We start from the raw sequence: 12769 nt of genomic DNA, 5'->3' as shown, positions 1-12769 counted from the left end.
TTAAAATTAAATAAAATTAAACTAAATAAGTAGTAGTTAGTTACTCTCTAAGTTTTTAGTTTAAGTTAAGTAAACTAACTTAGTTAGTTTAGTTTTAGTTTAGTCTACCTACTATATATATATATATATATATATATATATATATATATGAGTTGTACAACGACTTGTTAAATGTGGAATTACTTGTTTCTTATTAATTGTTAGAAATTTGTTTCGAAATTTGCAGAAAATAAACGATAAGTAAAACAGAAGAAAAAATTAGCAATTCCTTCTAGTATTACTTTTTCATAAAATTCGGTTCCCACTTTTGCACCAAGCGCGGGAACTTGAAAAGGCCTCAGGTTACTGTCCATTATTGCGTATCGTGGAAACGGAAATCTCATGTTAGTATATCTCAGAAGAAAGAGAGAGGAGAGAGAGGCCTCAGGCGAATGCACCGAATGCAGCAGCAGCAGCTTCAGGCCAATCTCGGAAAAGAAATCGAGCAGTTTCGAAACTGTAATCACGGCTGGGCAATTTTCGAGCTCGCCACGATACTGCGTGCCGTTACGCGCGATACGCATCATACATTCTACATATACATATAGTTTGAATGATTACTTTTGTTTCACTCTTACAAATCTAAATTTCTTATACGCAAATTTGAACAATAATATACAAGCAGTTTAATAGGTAGTAATCGAAATGGCAAATGTACAAATATATGTTTTGTTGCGTGTATCAATAAAAACTAAATATAATATATTCAAAATTTGTTCTTAATTTCCTTTCTCCGCCAGGAATATTGGATTTTAAAAACACAGTCGATTTTTTGTCTGTAAATTCTGATAGATCTAAATCTAAAAATATAATACAATTTCTATAATAATAAAAACTCTTTGTTAGCTTTTACAAGGAAATAAGAATTTTTTTCAGATTTTTATACAATCCAGAATATTATAAATATCTGCTAAAGCTCGGAAATCCAACTTAATAAAGATATAAAAATTTCACATTGCCAATAGAGAGGAAAATTTTATGAATACACATCGTCCAATTATTTAGAATCGATTAGAAAAATATATGGATTAGAAGATATTTTCAGAAATTATAATGTGATAACAAAATTCTATACAAATCTGTTTTTTCGAGAAAGTAATTCTATTATAGTTTAATTCATTTAAAGAGCTTATAAGTAGGAGAAGTATAGAATCTCGAGCGTGCACTGAAAAAAAAAATAGTCAATTTTAATAAATATTTAATTGAATACTGCTAACTAAATATTTATTAAATATAAAGATATTTATTTAATACAAGAAATGTTAATTTGATTTAACAATCATTTTTTTTATTGAACAAGTATTTACTTACTGTAAATAAATGTTTAGTTGGCAGTATTGAATTAAATATTTACTAAAATTAATTATATTTTTTCTCAGTGTGCGTATAGGAATATTTTCAATATGATGTATGTGTGTGTATGTGTGTGTGTGTGTGTGTGTGTGTGTGTGTGTGTGTATGTTCGCGCGCGCGCGCGCGCACGCGTACTAAGTATACATGCATACATAATTATCGTAAGAGTAAGATCGAAGGTAGAAAGCGCAAAGGATCGTCTGCTGGCCTTTGCTTTCCATAATGCGTTTCCCTGTACGTTATATAAGCCCGTCTTGCGAGTGACATTTTAACGGGTCGGCGCGGCGCAAGCGCTGAGCTCCCGCGACTTCGGTTCAGAAGACGTCGGGAATAAATCAAAGAATAATTGAAAAGAAAATCATTTCACGATCGACCGCATGACGATAATCGCGATTCAAAAAAGGCCAAGGAGCGAAGGAGAAAATAACACAACGGAATGAATCAGATCTTTTGTGTGCTCTAACAATACGTTCGCACGGCACGTATAAAAATTCGTTCGAGATATTATACAAATCGCGTAATTTTGTGCTTTTGACTCGCATAATGATACGTGGTAATGTTGTACGCTTAAAGCAATTTGGAGAAATCGGTAAAAGAAAACGGAAAGCGGCACGTAACTCAACTATCGTTTCTACGAAATCGGTATTTGCTAAACTCATATCTCAACAGTTTAATTTTATTTAGAAACGATTCAAAATATTGCATTTACGAAGCAATCTGCCCCACCGTGTATCATTCCGCTCGCAATGGAATGCACGGAAGGAGGCTCGTTTCAATAAATTTTAAAACGAACGTTTTGTGCTTTACGATCAAGTTGTTGCTCATGAAGATGACCTCGCGTATATGCGATTTCATCGCCGTAAAAATGATATCGCGATTTATCCTCGCGTTAACCCGACCCATTCGGCAATAGTAATAACTATTCTCACAGCGTCAAGTACGTCTATTAACATCGCTCGGTACTTTTTGTATGTTGGAAAATGCAGGATGAGTCGAGGCTTCTCTCTCCCTCTCCCTCCCTCCCTCCTCTCTCTCTCTCTCTCTCTCTTTCTCTCTTTGAGTCATGTCGCGAGGCAAAGTTCGTCGTCATCGCGATTCTCGTTTACGACGACGGATGTCCGTACAGCGATAAATCCCGTCGTACGAGTTTCCGAATGCGTGCGGTGACGAGAGCCGCGCGTTTGTTTGGAAAGCGAACGCTGTGTGTAACGACGCGCGCGTACGCGTTTTATTAGCCAAGTATACTTATTCTGGAGGCTCTCTCAGCTTCGCCGGTAACCTCCTGCCTCTGTGCGGTCCAGCGATAGAATTCTTTCTCTCTTTCTCTTGTTAGCAAGCGAACGCGCGCGAACGTTTGCAAACGCGCGTTCCGCAAACTTTGCACAGTCCGCTCACGTGCCGACGAGAAATTGTCGGACGACGAGCAAGCTGAAGATGTTTTAACTTAGCCGACACGGAAGAGCCTCTTCGACGGATGGGCGCTTACGCGAGATGCTCAAGAAAATTGTTCATGAACGCGACCAGAATGTCCGACAAAATTTCAACATTTTAGCAACACTTGCATTTTTCTTATAAAATAATGCAATATGGTATGTTAGTAATGTAAACGTTATGTAATTACTGTAATTATTATAATAATCAGTGATTAGGTTACTTCATATTGTAAATTAAAAAAATGTATAAAAAGAAATTGACTGATGCTGTATTAAAGAGTCTTCTTTCTTCCTATGAATATCCATCAAAGTTGAATGAATATCCATCTCTATTCCAATATTTTCTCACTCGTCGGAATTGACCGCCATCCAATATTAAAGTAAGATAATTAAAGTTCCTCGGAACTTTAATTATCGAGGTGTAATAAAAGTGAACACCTCGTATTAGCGATCGCTTTCCTATCCTAGTACCGCACCTCTTGCAGAACGATTATTTCTTTCGTCTTTCGCAGTGACGCTTGCTTTCACGGTTATTAAATCGAAAGTTCATCCCTTTCTAACCACATATATCGTGATGTACATCGTAATAACTCCATTGTTCAAATAAATTTTCACGATTTATATTTAAGAATATAAAATTTTTAATTTACAACGCGTGTTCTTACTTTTTTAATGATAAATAAAAAAACATTTATGAAAAATGTTTCATAAACTTTCTCAACTGTTAATGAACAAGTCTGGCGATTCAGTTTAAGTTCCGAAAACTATTAAGTTCAATTTCTAGTTAATTAATTAAATAGAGCGTTTTAGAAGCATTTTATTCTCGTTGAGAGTGTGTTACCGTTACCATGTGCACACCTTCGTAACCTATCGCGACATTAATTGTTCTGTGTGTGTGTGTGTGCGTGCGTGCGTGCGTGCGTGCGTGCGTGCGTGCGTGCGTGCGTGCGTGCGTGCGTGCGTGCGTGCGTGCGTGCGTGCGTGCGTGCGTGCGTGCGTGCGTGTGTGCGTGTATGTGTGAACACGAGCGAGCAGAATGACGGCCTTCATTATACGTGATGGTAAACTGCATGCGCATGTGTTGTGTACGTATGTGTATGCACGTTTGTGCGGCTGGTCGATCGGTCGGTCGGTCGGCGTTTGCTGACCGACGTCGGAGAAGAAGAGCCTTTCCTTTCCGCATAACCAAGGTGCAGCGAGCCATACCTCAGTGCGCCTACTTTTATATACACTCTCATGAAACTTGCAAAGTACGAATAATTCGCCCGTCCGGCCGAAAAAAACACTCGCGGAACGCATACTGAAGAACGACTCTACCGTGTCCTCTTCAAGTCCGTCTTCCTTCTTCCTTTGTTCTTGCCCTCTTCTGAGGAAACTCATTTACCGATGCAAACCGCGATGCATTTGCGAAAATCAGAACTGCCGCTTTTAAAAAACCTGCTTGGCGTATTTGCGCGATTTTTCTTACACTGGATGAAAAACTACAGTTATGAATCTACAGTTATGAATTTTTTCAATCGCCAAATAATAACGAATACATAAAAAAATAATAAAATGACAATTTTTATTTAATATGATTTTCTTGCCTAAGTCCTTCTTGGGTAAAGTATCTCAGTATAAATGGTAGTACTCAAAATCAATTGAAAATATTACATGAAAATACAATAGATATAGAATTCGATGCATACCGATTTATAATTAGTAATTATTGCATTTGACTCGAAAATAAGCAGATTTAAAAAGTGAATAAATGCAGAAAGTAAACTGTACAAATCGATTGTTATCGCTGATCTCATTAGTGGAATAAACGCGCATGGTATACATATATGTAATTATGTAAATATATAATTACCTGGCTATGCTTATGTAAACCCACAGAAGAGAAGTGTTCCTTTAATATCTTAATTGCAAATTCGCTATCGTCTGGATTCTGACGACGCATCAATAAAAGTATTCGTATCTTATGATAAGATGTTAATTAAGCAGCAATATATCTTCATAATTTCCATCAAAATTAACTATATTATCTAATTGTAGGTATTTTTGCTTAAATAACTTACACTGAACGATTCTAAATAATAGACATTATCCAAGCAAAGAAAAAAATTGTAATAGGGCACGGCACAATAATTTCTGAAAATTAATTACGCAGATGTATATCTCTCATATCTTATATGTTAATAAAGCACAGTGAAAATTACACACTTTTAATTACCTCTTTATCTCGCCAATCATTATGGTTCGCGAATCAAATGGCGCTATTGATCATTCCGAATCGCAGAAGGAAAGAAAGGACAAGAGTGAGAATTGGCAAAAAGAAAAATAGAAGCGAGCAGCACCAGCAGCAGCAACAACAACAGCAACATCACATCAACGACTGACGCGATTTCGGTTTCGAAAATCATCCGAGCCTTTCATTTTATCTCTGAGCTCCCAAGTCGTAGGTAGTAATTACCGGTGGCCGCTACCTGCCCGAGTGAAATAGACCTACCGAATACCATTTAATTTTATACCGTAGGATCTGCACGGACAAATTGTTCGGGCATGCGTATGAGTGTGCGTGTTGGTCGCCTGTATTGCACATCTCGTTTCTGCACTCTCTGCTCCGTTGTGTTTCGCGCGCTCGCTTGCGTTTTGCAGGCTTGTGTTGTGTGATGCTCCAGTACCACGGGTTTAGGCTATGCCCCTACGGTCCATATATCTCTCTCTCCATCCTCTCCGCGAAAGATAGGGAGACCTATACTTAATATTATTTGCTACCCATTCGCCGGCCCCACGGCAAGCCCGCCAGACTGCCTTTAACATTGGCCACAAATTACCGAAATAATTAAAAAGTCTTACTTTGCGTGGGAAGTTTCGCGAACCCCCATTGCCTTCCACCTTTAACATCATATTGGATATAAGCAAGAGAGATTCAAATCGAAACATTCGAGCCTGATTAAAGATTTCTCTTTCAGACCTATTAAAGATCGGATACTTTGCTCAAAGTGTCTCTCGATGCTGAGGCATTTCCTAGCATATAGTTTTAGATGTTTTTTAATAAAATAAAAAATGTCATCGTACGTCGTTTAATTATACTTGTTTAATTATATGTTGATAGCTTGAAAACTGTTAAGACGTAACATGTGATCGTATAATAAAATTCGCTGGACGTTCAATAAAACAATAATTATTAAAAGCACTGAAATTAATAATCGCGAACATAATTTTTTCAAGGATATAATTTTCACATTCTTTCGTAACTGAGGCAATAATTTGATTTAGTCGTAAAAACCTCGTTTAAGATATTTCATCGATCAGGCAATAAAATTTAAATAATATAATATCTATCCCTGCTATATAATTATAAGACAAATTAGTTCTTATTTCGCCGCCACTTGCCGGTAAAAAATTCGATTTTCATGAATACATACTTTATATTTTCTCAAATAACTGAAACAATTATAAAATCATAAATTATCCATTATTTTTTTGTCTTCTTTCGTAGGTATTCAAGAGAATTTTTTACCAAAAGAATGTTTTTACAAATGCATATGCAGTATACTTTGTTTTTCTGATTTCATCGGACGCGATTGACACATGAATGCATCGTATTCGTGGGAAGTACTTGTCATTGTTGCAACAAAATGGCAAGTCGTTATCGATGAGCTTTTGTTAGCTCCAGACGAGGGAGGTTGAAATCCGATCGAAGATTGGACTGGAATGATCAGTCGCAGTCTCCTCAGTTTGAACATCTTCTACCTGTCGGTCTGCAAAGATCTGGGTCTGAGAAACGGCGGGAACAGGTGTGAGTCGGGACTGTTTCGTGGTTTACACAACGCCTTTACGCAAGGTGTCTGTATGTAGACAGATATATCGGTTTCGTTCTATTAATTAATAAGTGTGTGCATGGCGGTCGATAAAATCTCAATAACGATCACCTTATTCCAATCGAGTGATTATCGCTTCATATATTGCTTTCCAAAGAGGAAGTCTGTTTTTTTGCGTCCCCTATAATTAATTCCGAGTCAATAATTGCGACTTAATCCGGCATTCTTGATGAAATTTTTACGTTCTTACACAATGTTTAACATACTAAATTAGTTAATTACGGTACAATTTATTATTGTAAAATTTCTATAATTTGTATCTTTAAAATTTTTAATGTCTAAAATTGATCACAATAAGACTTATCATCATTTGCTTATACTCAATTAAAAACTGCGGACATTACTCTCAAATTCACGTAACCGTAACTTTGTAAATCGCGTTTTGTCCTGGTTCGTCGGTTTTATTTTGCGGTTACCTTTCGCGGTAAAGAATTGGAAGTGTAAAACAATCAGCCGAACTGCCTGAGGCACTAGTACAAAAGACCGTCGCGCTGATCCGCAGCGAAAAGAAAGCGGTGCGAGCAGTCTCTAATTACCGGACTATAGATTACGAGGGCGATTATTCCCGATTACATGTTGTGTAAGTACTTGCGACAGTGGCCAAGGTGGAATGATTATGCCGGTAAATCGAGTGGGGCAAATGCGATAATAAATTAAAAGAAAAAACGTCGCCCGTTGATAGGGCGACTAAGCGTTAAAGCGCGCACTTAATCATAATTGACGTTGCTCGAGTTCAGTGAACACGAAAATGAGCAACGAGCCGATCGTACGGAGTCCCCGGAGTTTGAATTTCAGATAATCTCATTATTGAAATTTCCGAATAAAACAAACTGCCAGCGATAAATCCTGCTATGTCATCCTTCTAAACGGCCGGTCGCACCGTTGCGACGCATATTTCTGTCGCGTATGGTATTCATGTAGTGCGAAATGTAACATGCAAAATGCACATACTATGCATTTAAGATGAGATGTGTAAAGAGGAATTCGCGTTCGATGATAAGTGCTATATAATTCCGACGAGTGATTTGACTTGTTGGAACTGTATAGCGATTATAATTTATAATATACAATAAAAGAGAAACGCGGTTGACTACTTTATTGGTTTCGCTTGCAAAGATAATATGGCATATATAATATCGTGTTGAAACTATAAATTTGCGGAAGATGAAGGGATATTAAAATACATATCATTGTAACATCGACGAGACACTTTGAAAAACGCAACATGAAATGGAGTAACTGTTAATGGACTGCGTCCAAGTTTCATCAGTTACACCTGCCGGCGTTCATCGAATTGTCATTCTTTTATCCACGATTGTCATTGGCAGAGGACAAGAGAACTGAAGGAGGCCAATGAAGCACAGAAGCATCTGCGAAAAAACACGTCTTTCTTCTCGAAGTCGGTATTCGCGTAGTTCCCGCATTGAACTCTTTCTCGTGCTCGTTCTTCTTATCCACTATTTTCGTTTAAATAACGGAAATAAGATCGACCAAGAAAATTCGATTAATATCAATCGAAAGAAATCATACTATATATTTGAAAAAAGATAATCGCCTCAGTAATCATGTCGAGTCGACCATCCACTATTAGGAACATAATTCTCTTTTTGTCGTCTCTATCGCAAGATTTAGTTTCTATGCACGTACTTATACAATAGAAATTGAATCGATAAATAAATTGTAAGCAGGAAAAAGCTGCGAACAAACTCGATGGAATAACTAGCGGAATTAATATTCATATCGTCATATGCTGCTTCGACAATTCCCATCGTCCGCTGCAGACGTGCTGTATCCCATTACGTTCGGCGCGTTTCGAAACTCATGAGGAGCATCCGCGGCTCATTTCCACGAACTCGTAAAAGCTCTCCGTATAGGTTCGCTCGGCAGCCTCTGCTTCTCCGCCTGATGTTGCTCCTTCCTACCGGCCTTACTGACGAACCGATGGGAAAAAGGACTCGCAGGCACGCACCTGTGCGCCGCCGCGATCCATGGGGTACCATGTCGGCCAGGACGGGATCTCAGCGCCACGCCATGCTACGCCACGCCACGCCATACCATGCCTTGCCATGCCATGCCATGCCATGCCATGCCACGCCACGCGGGGCAACGCCACCGGATCGCATTATCTGTCTATCTGCCGAGCATTCGCCGAGGCTGCTTGCCTCTTCTTCGCCTCGAGGCTGATTTTTATAGAGGATTCGCGTGACCGCCGGCTAAACGCTTCGCTTTAACCCGGCTCCGGCTTCGCTTCGGCTGCTGTGCGTCCGCTCTCTGTTTTCATCTCTTTCCTTCGTTCTCTCCGCCTCGACTTTTTCCTTGGACTCCGCCTCTGCTCGGCCACACGTTTTCAACCCGGCGGCTCTTGTCCGCGCAGAAGGCGCTTCTTCTGGCCCGAAGGATTTTCTATTTACACCCCGGTCATCATCGCGTTCCGCGTTATTTCCGTCCTTCCGCTCTTTATTCTTCATTTCTTCAAATCTTACTGGATCTGAGATTAATATTTTGTTTGATTTTTTTCTCTATTTTTTTTTTCGCTATTACTCGTTTCTTTTATTTTCTTCATCGTTGTGCATTGTGTAAGTCAAAAAGTGGTGGATATTGTCAATTATGCCGCGAATTCTCCTAGTTAACCAAAGTTTTCACTTTCGAGGAGCATTCTTGCTCGTCCTCCTCTTCTTGACGTTGATAATTGGCCACGCCGATTGGACGCGGAATGGAATGGTAACCGAGATAAAAAAGAAAAGAGAAGAGGATGGATCGAGGTGAGAGATGCGCGAGAATATTCTTGGTTCTCAGGATGAAAGCGGAAGGACTAAGGAGGTAGGTACAGACGCTTAACAGATCGTCGTCGTCGTCGTCGTCGTCGTCGTCGTTGAGCAAGAAACGCAAGTAGCGTAGGATGTATATACGTCTTGCTCGACTTTATCTTGCGTCTGTCACGCGGAAGAACTCGAGCCATCGGTCTATGCCGCGGCGAATGCGTAACCGCAGATTTTAATTAAGACCGCGCGAAAGATCGAATTTAACGATCTTACGTTAATTAGCCGCGCCTCGAAATATCGTCAGCGCAATAACGTTAGCGTGGTGTGAAGAGAGCTGTAATCGCGAGCGTGTAATTACGGTCTTAGTGGACCGCTTTCAGGTTCTTCTAAACTCGAGCCCCAATAAGGCGCGCCGGAACTAAGGCGGGCGATCGAGACGATTGTGCTCGAAATAATCGTGTTCGAGATTCCGCCCGTCAATTGGTGGCTACTTAATCAATCACGCTCGATTAATTATACTTCACTCACGTTGAATAAAATTTTCTTATCGAGCCTACAACTTTGTCTAAATGACTGTAAGAACTATCTGAGAAAATTGACAGTACTCATCAATGATCAGTAAAATTAGCAATTAAATAATTCCACGGCAAATTTTCTAAGACATTGGAAAATTTTATAAAAAAAATTAGAGGAGAGGAAAGTTAGAGATGTGTTGCTAAGACCCATCAATTATTTTCTGTCGTCTCTCCTTCTCTCTCTCTCCCTCTCTCTCTTTCTAATAATCATTATTTCTTATTATAATTCATTATGAAAATATATGTTTTTTCGAATATCGTAATGTCACGTTACATAATAAATTATAAGAAGAAATGCAAAAGTATTCGTTTTCACAAGTAGCTGCAGCTACTTTTCAAATTATCAATCAAGATTATTATAATAATTCAATAAAATCAGTGAGAGTAATAACACAATTATGTAACGCGTATTCTCAGTGCGGCAAGCGATAATAATGTAATCGTCAAATCAGTTGAAGTATCAACGTAAGTGGTTGAATCGTCAATAGGTATAATAATGTGATGTAAAATATCGAGAGAGAAATAGCTATGCTATAATTGTTTAGAGACAACAGAAAAAAATTGTAGGTTTATTTAATAGTCGGAATCAAAATCGAATGGTACAATTGCATAATATGTTATATCGCTTGTTTCTTATATTAAATAAAAGTTGATAGTTCATGGTACGGACGTAGTCCAGCGGATAATTAAGCTGCGGCAATGAGAGATGCGATGATAATTCATCGCGACGGCCGATAAAAGTCGGACCGAGACGAATCTCAGGTGTATCTCGCGCGTCCACTATACATATGCAGACGAATGCGGATCGATCTTAACATCGGGAATCCATAACGGGAGTTCACGATAATTGTTGGAGGCCTCGTGCAATTTCAAGCTTAATAGCCTGGCGTCTCTCTTTCTCTACTGTGCGATCGTTCGCATCGTCGCGGAATCTCCGCCGCGGAAAATTACGATGAGAAAGCTGATCTGCTAGTCCGGTGGTTCAATATTCGTTAGTCAGGCCGCATCAACACCTTCCGATCCGCAAGGCCGCGGCTTCCCGTGAAATCGTCTTTAATCAGACGGCCGAAGTCGATCGCGCTCGATTAACCGTGATTGCGCGCCGCATCGAATAAAAATAAAATAAAATACTTGATCTAAAGAGAAGTCTGGAGACTAAAGAACCATAAAAACATATTTAAAAAATATAAAATAGAGAAAGCATTTTCTATTACATAAAGATATCTCACCTTTCAATTAAAAATTGATTAATGAATTACAATATACGACTACAGTAGCATCCCAAAGATATATAGCAGTGTTTACAAAAAATGATAATTTCTCATATGCCATATGCCTCAAGAGTGATCTGTAAGTATGTTATAATCGTTTCATCATATACATCTAAAAAAAATTACGCGCTTACTTCCGGGTTGATCTCAATCGCAGGCTCATCGATCGCCGCGGTCAGAGGAAGCGTCAGCTGTGCACGTGGAAAGTCTAGAGAATCGCGTAAGAAATTGCGCGGAAGTAATCGCTTTGCAAATTACAACGCAACCGTGCGAAGGCTAAGTTCCTTTTCTTAGGTTCACATATATTTTTTCGTAAATTTTTTTCACTAACTTCTCACATACATGAATCATAGTGTGCCGTGTGGTGAAATTCATGAATAGTTAGTGTGTTTTCTTAAATTAATGTATCTTTAGGAAACTACTTGTACACTTTAAGTAATTGACCCATTTTTTTAATCGAAAAAGATGTCTTTATATAATAGAAATTTTCCCAAATTTAATATTTCTTTTGAAAACACAACACGCGGAAGGGCATAGAAGGAGAGACACGAGCATCTCGGACGCGGGATATGCGCTTCTTCGGACCATTTTCGGGGAACTTTTTTCAGTATCGCGTTATAACGGTAATTCTGCTCGGACTGTAATTGAAAGACAGCAGCGCACACAACGCGGCAGCAACAGCAGCAACGGCGGCGGCTTAATTGCACTAGGTCGAAATCATCGAGGGAACAACGGACAGAAGACGAAGCAACCCTCTTCTCTACTGCGGCCCGTTCTTCGAAAGTCATTTATAAGAGAGAGGGCCAAGAGAGGAGGTGACCCCCGATAACTCCAGGTCGGAGCGAGGCAACGCTTCGGCTCCTAAGCTCCCATTATTCGTCGGGTTCGACCGAAATTGTCGATCGTTACGGAAGCGTGGATTTGCTTGCCTCCTCGCTGGCGAACACACGCATCTTACTTTAACCCGATAATTTACATTTGATATTTATAATTTAATCATTTTCGCTCATGATTGCAGCTCTTTCCCGGGATACCACGGTAAAACGACGGGATAGCTACGAGAGAAACAAGTTATAATCATTTTTATTTTGGCGCGCGCTGTCTCTTGAAAAAATATACATTTTGTGAATTAGTACAAAATTTCCTATTATTCAGTATTGTTATTTTAAGTTTACATCAAATATTTAATAGTCCTCAATAAATTGATGCATAAGGCGTGCTTATAAATAATGATAAAAATGTTACGTGTGTATTGGCGCACTTTCGGCACCACAGATGACCGATCAAAAAGTTCAAGTAACATTAAATATGGAGAGTGAAGCTTAAAATAAATCCATGATTGTTGATTAAAAAAATATTATATATATTAAAAGCGGCGTTACATTATCTTCTTGTTTTCAGAGAGATTAAGAGAGATTGTTTTATATATATATATATATATATATATATTATTGTCGTCTATTCAAT

The 12769-nt window shown here is 38.8% G+C and overlaps 1 protein-coding gene across 1 annotated transcript in view; it reads right to left on the bottom strand.

The window, feature by feature from the left end:
- The window catches only part of LOC105618183 (protein jagged-1), a 42899-nt gene that overhangs the window by 25154 nt on the left and 4976 nt on the right, over positions 1-12769 (bottom strand). The window lies entirely within an intron of this gene.

The sequence above is a fragment of the Atta cephalotes genome (genome assembly GCF_000143395.1).
Source record: "Atta cephalotes unplaced genomic scaffold scaffold00016, whole genome shotgun sequence".
Classification (NCBI taxonomy): domain Eukaryota; kingdom Metazoa; phylum Arthropoda; class Insecta; order Hymenoptera; family Formicidae; genus Atta; species Atta cephalotes.
This window is presented reverse-complemented; position numbering and strand designations above follow the sequence as displayed.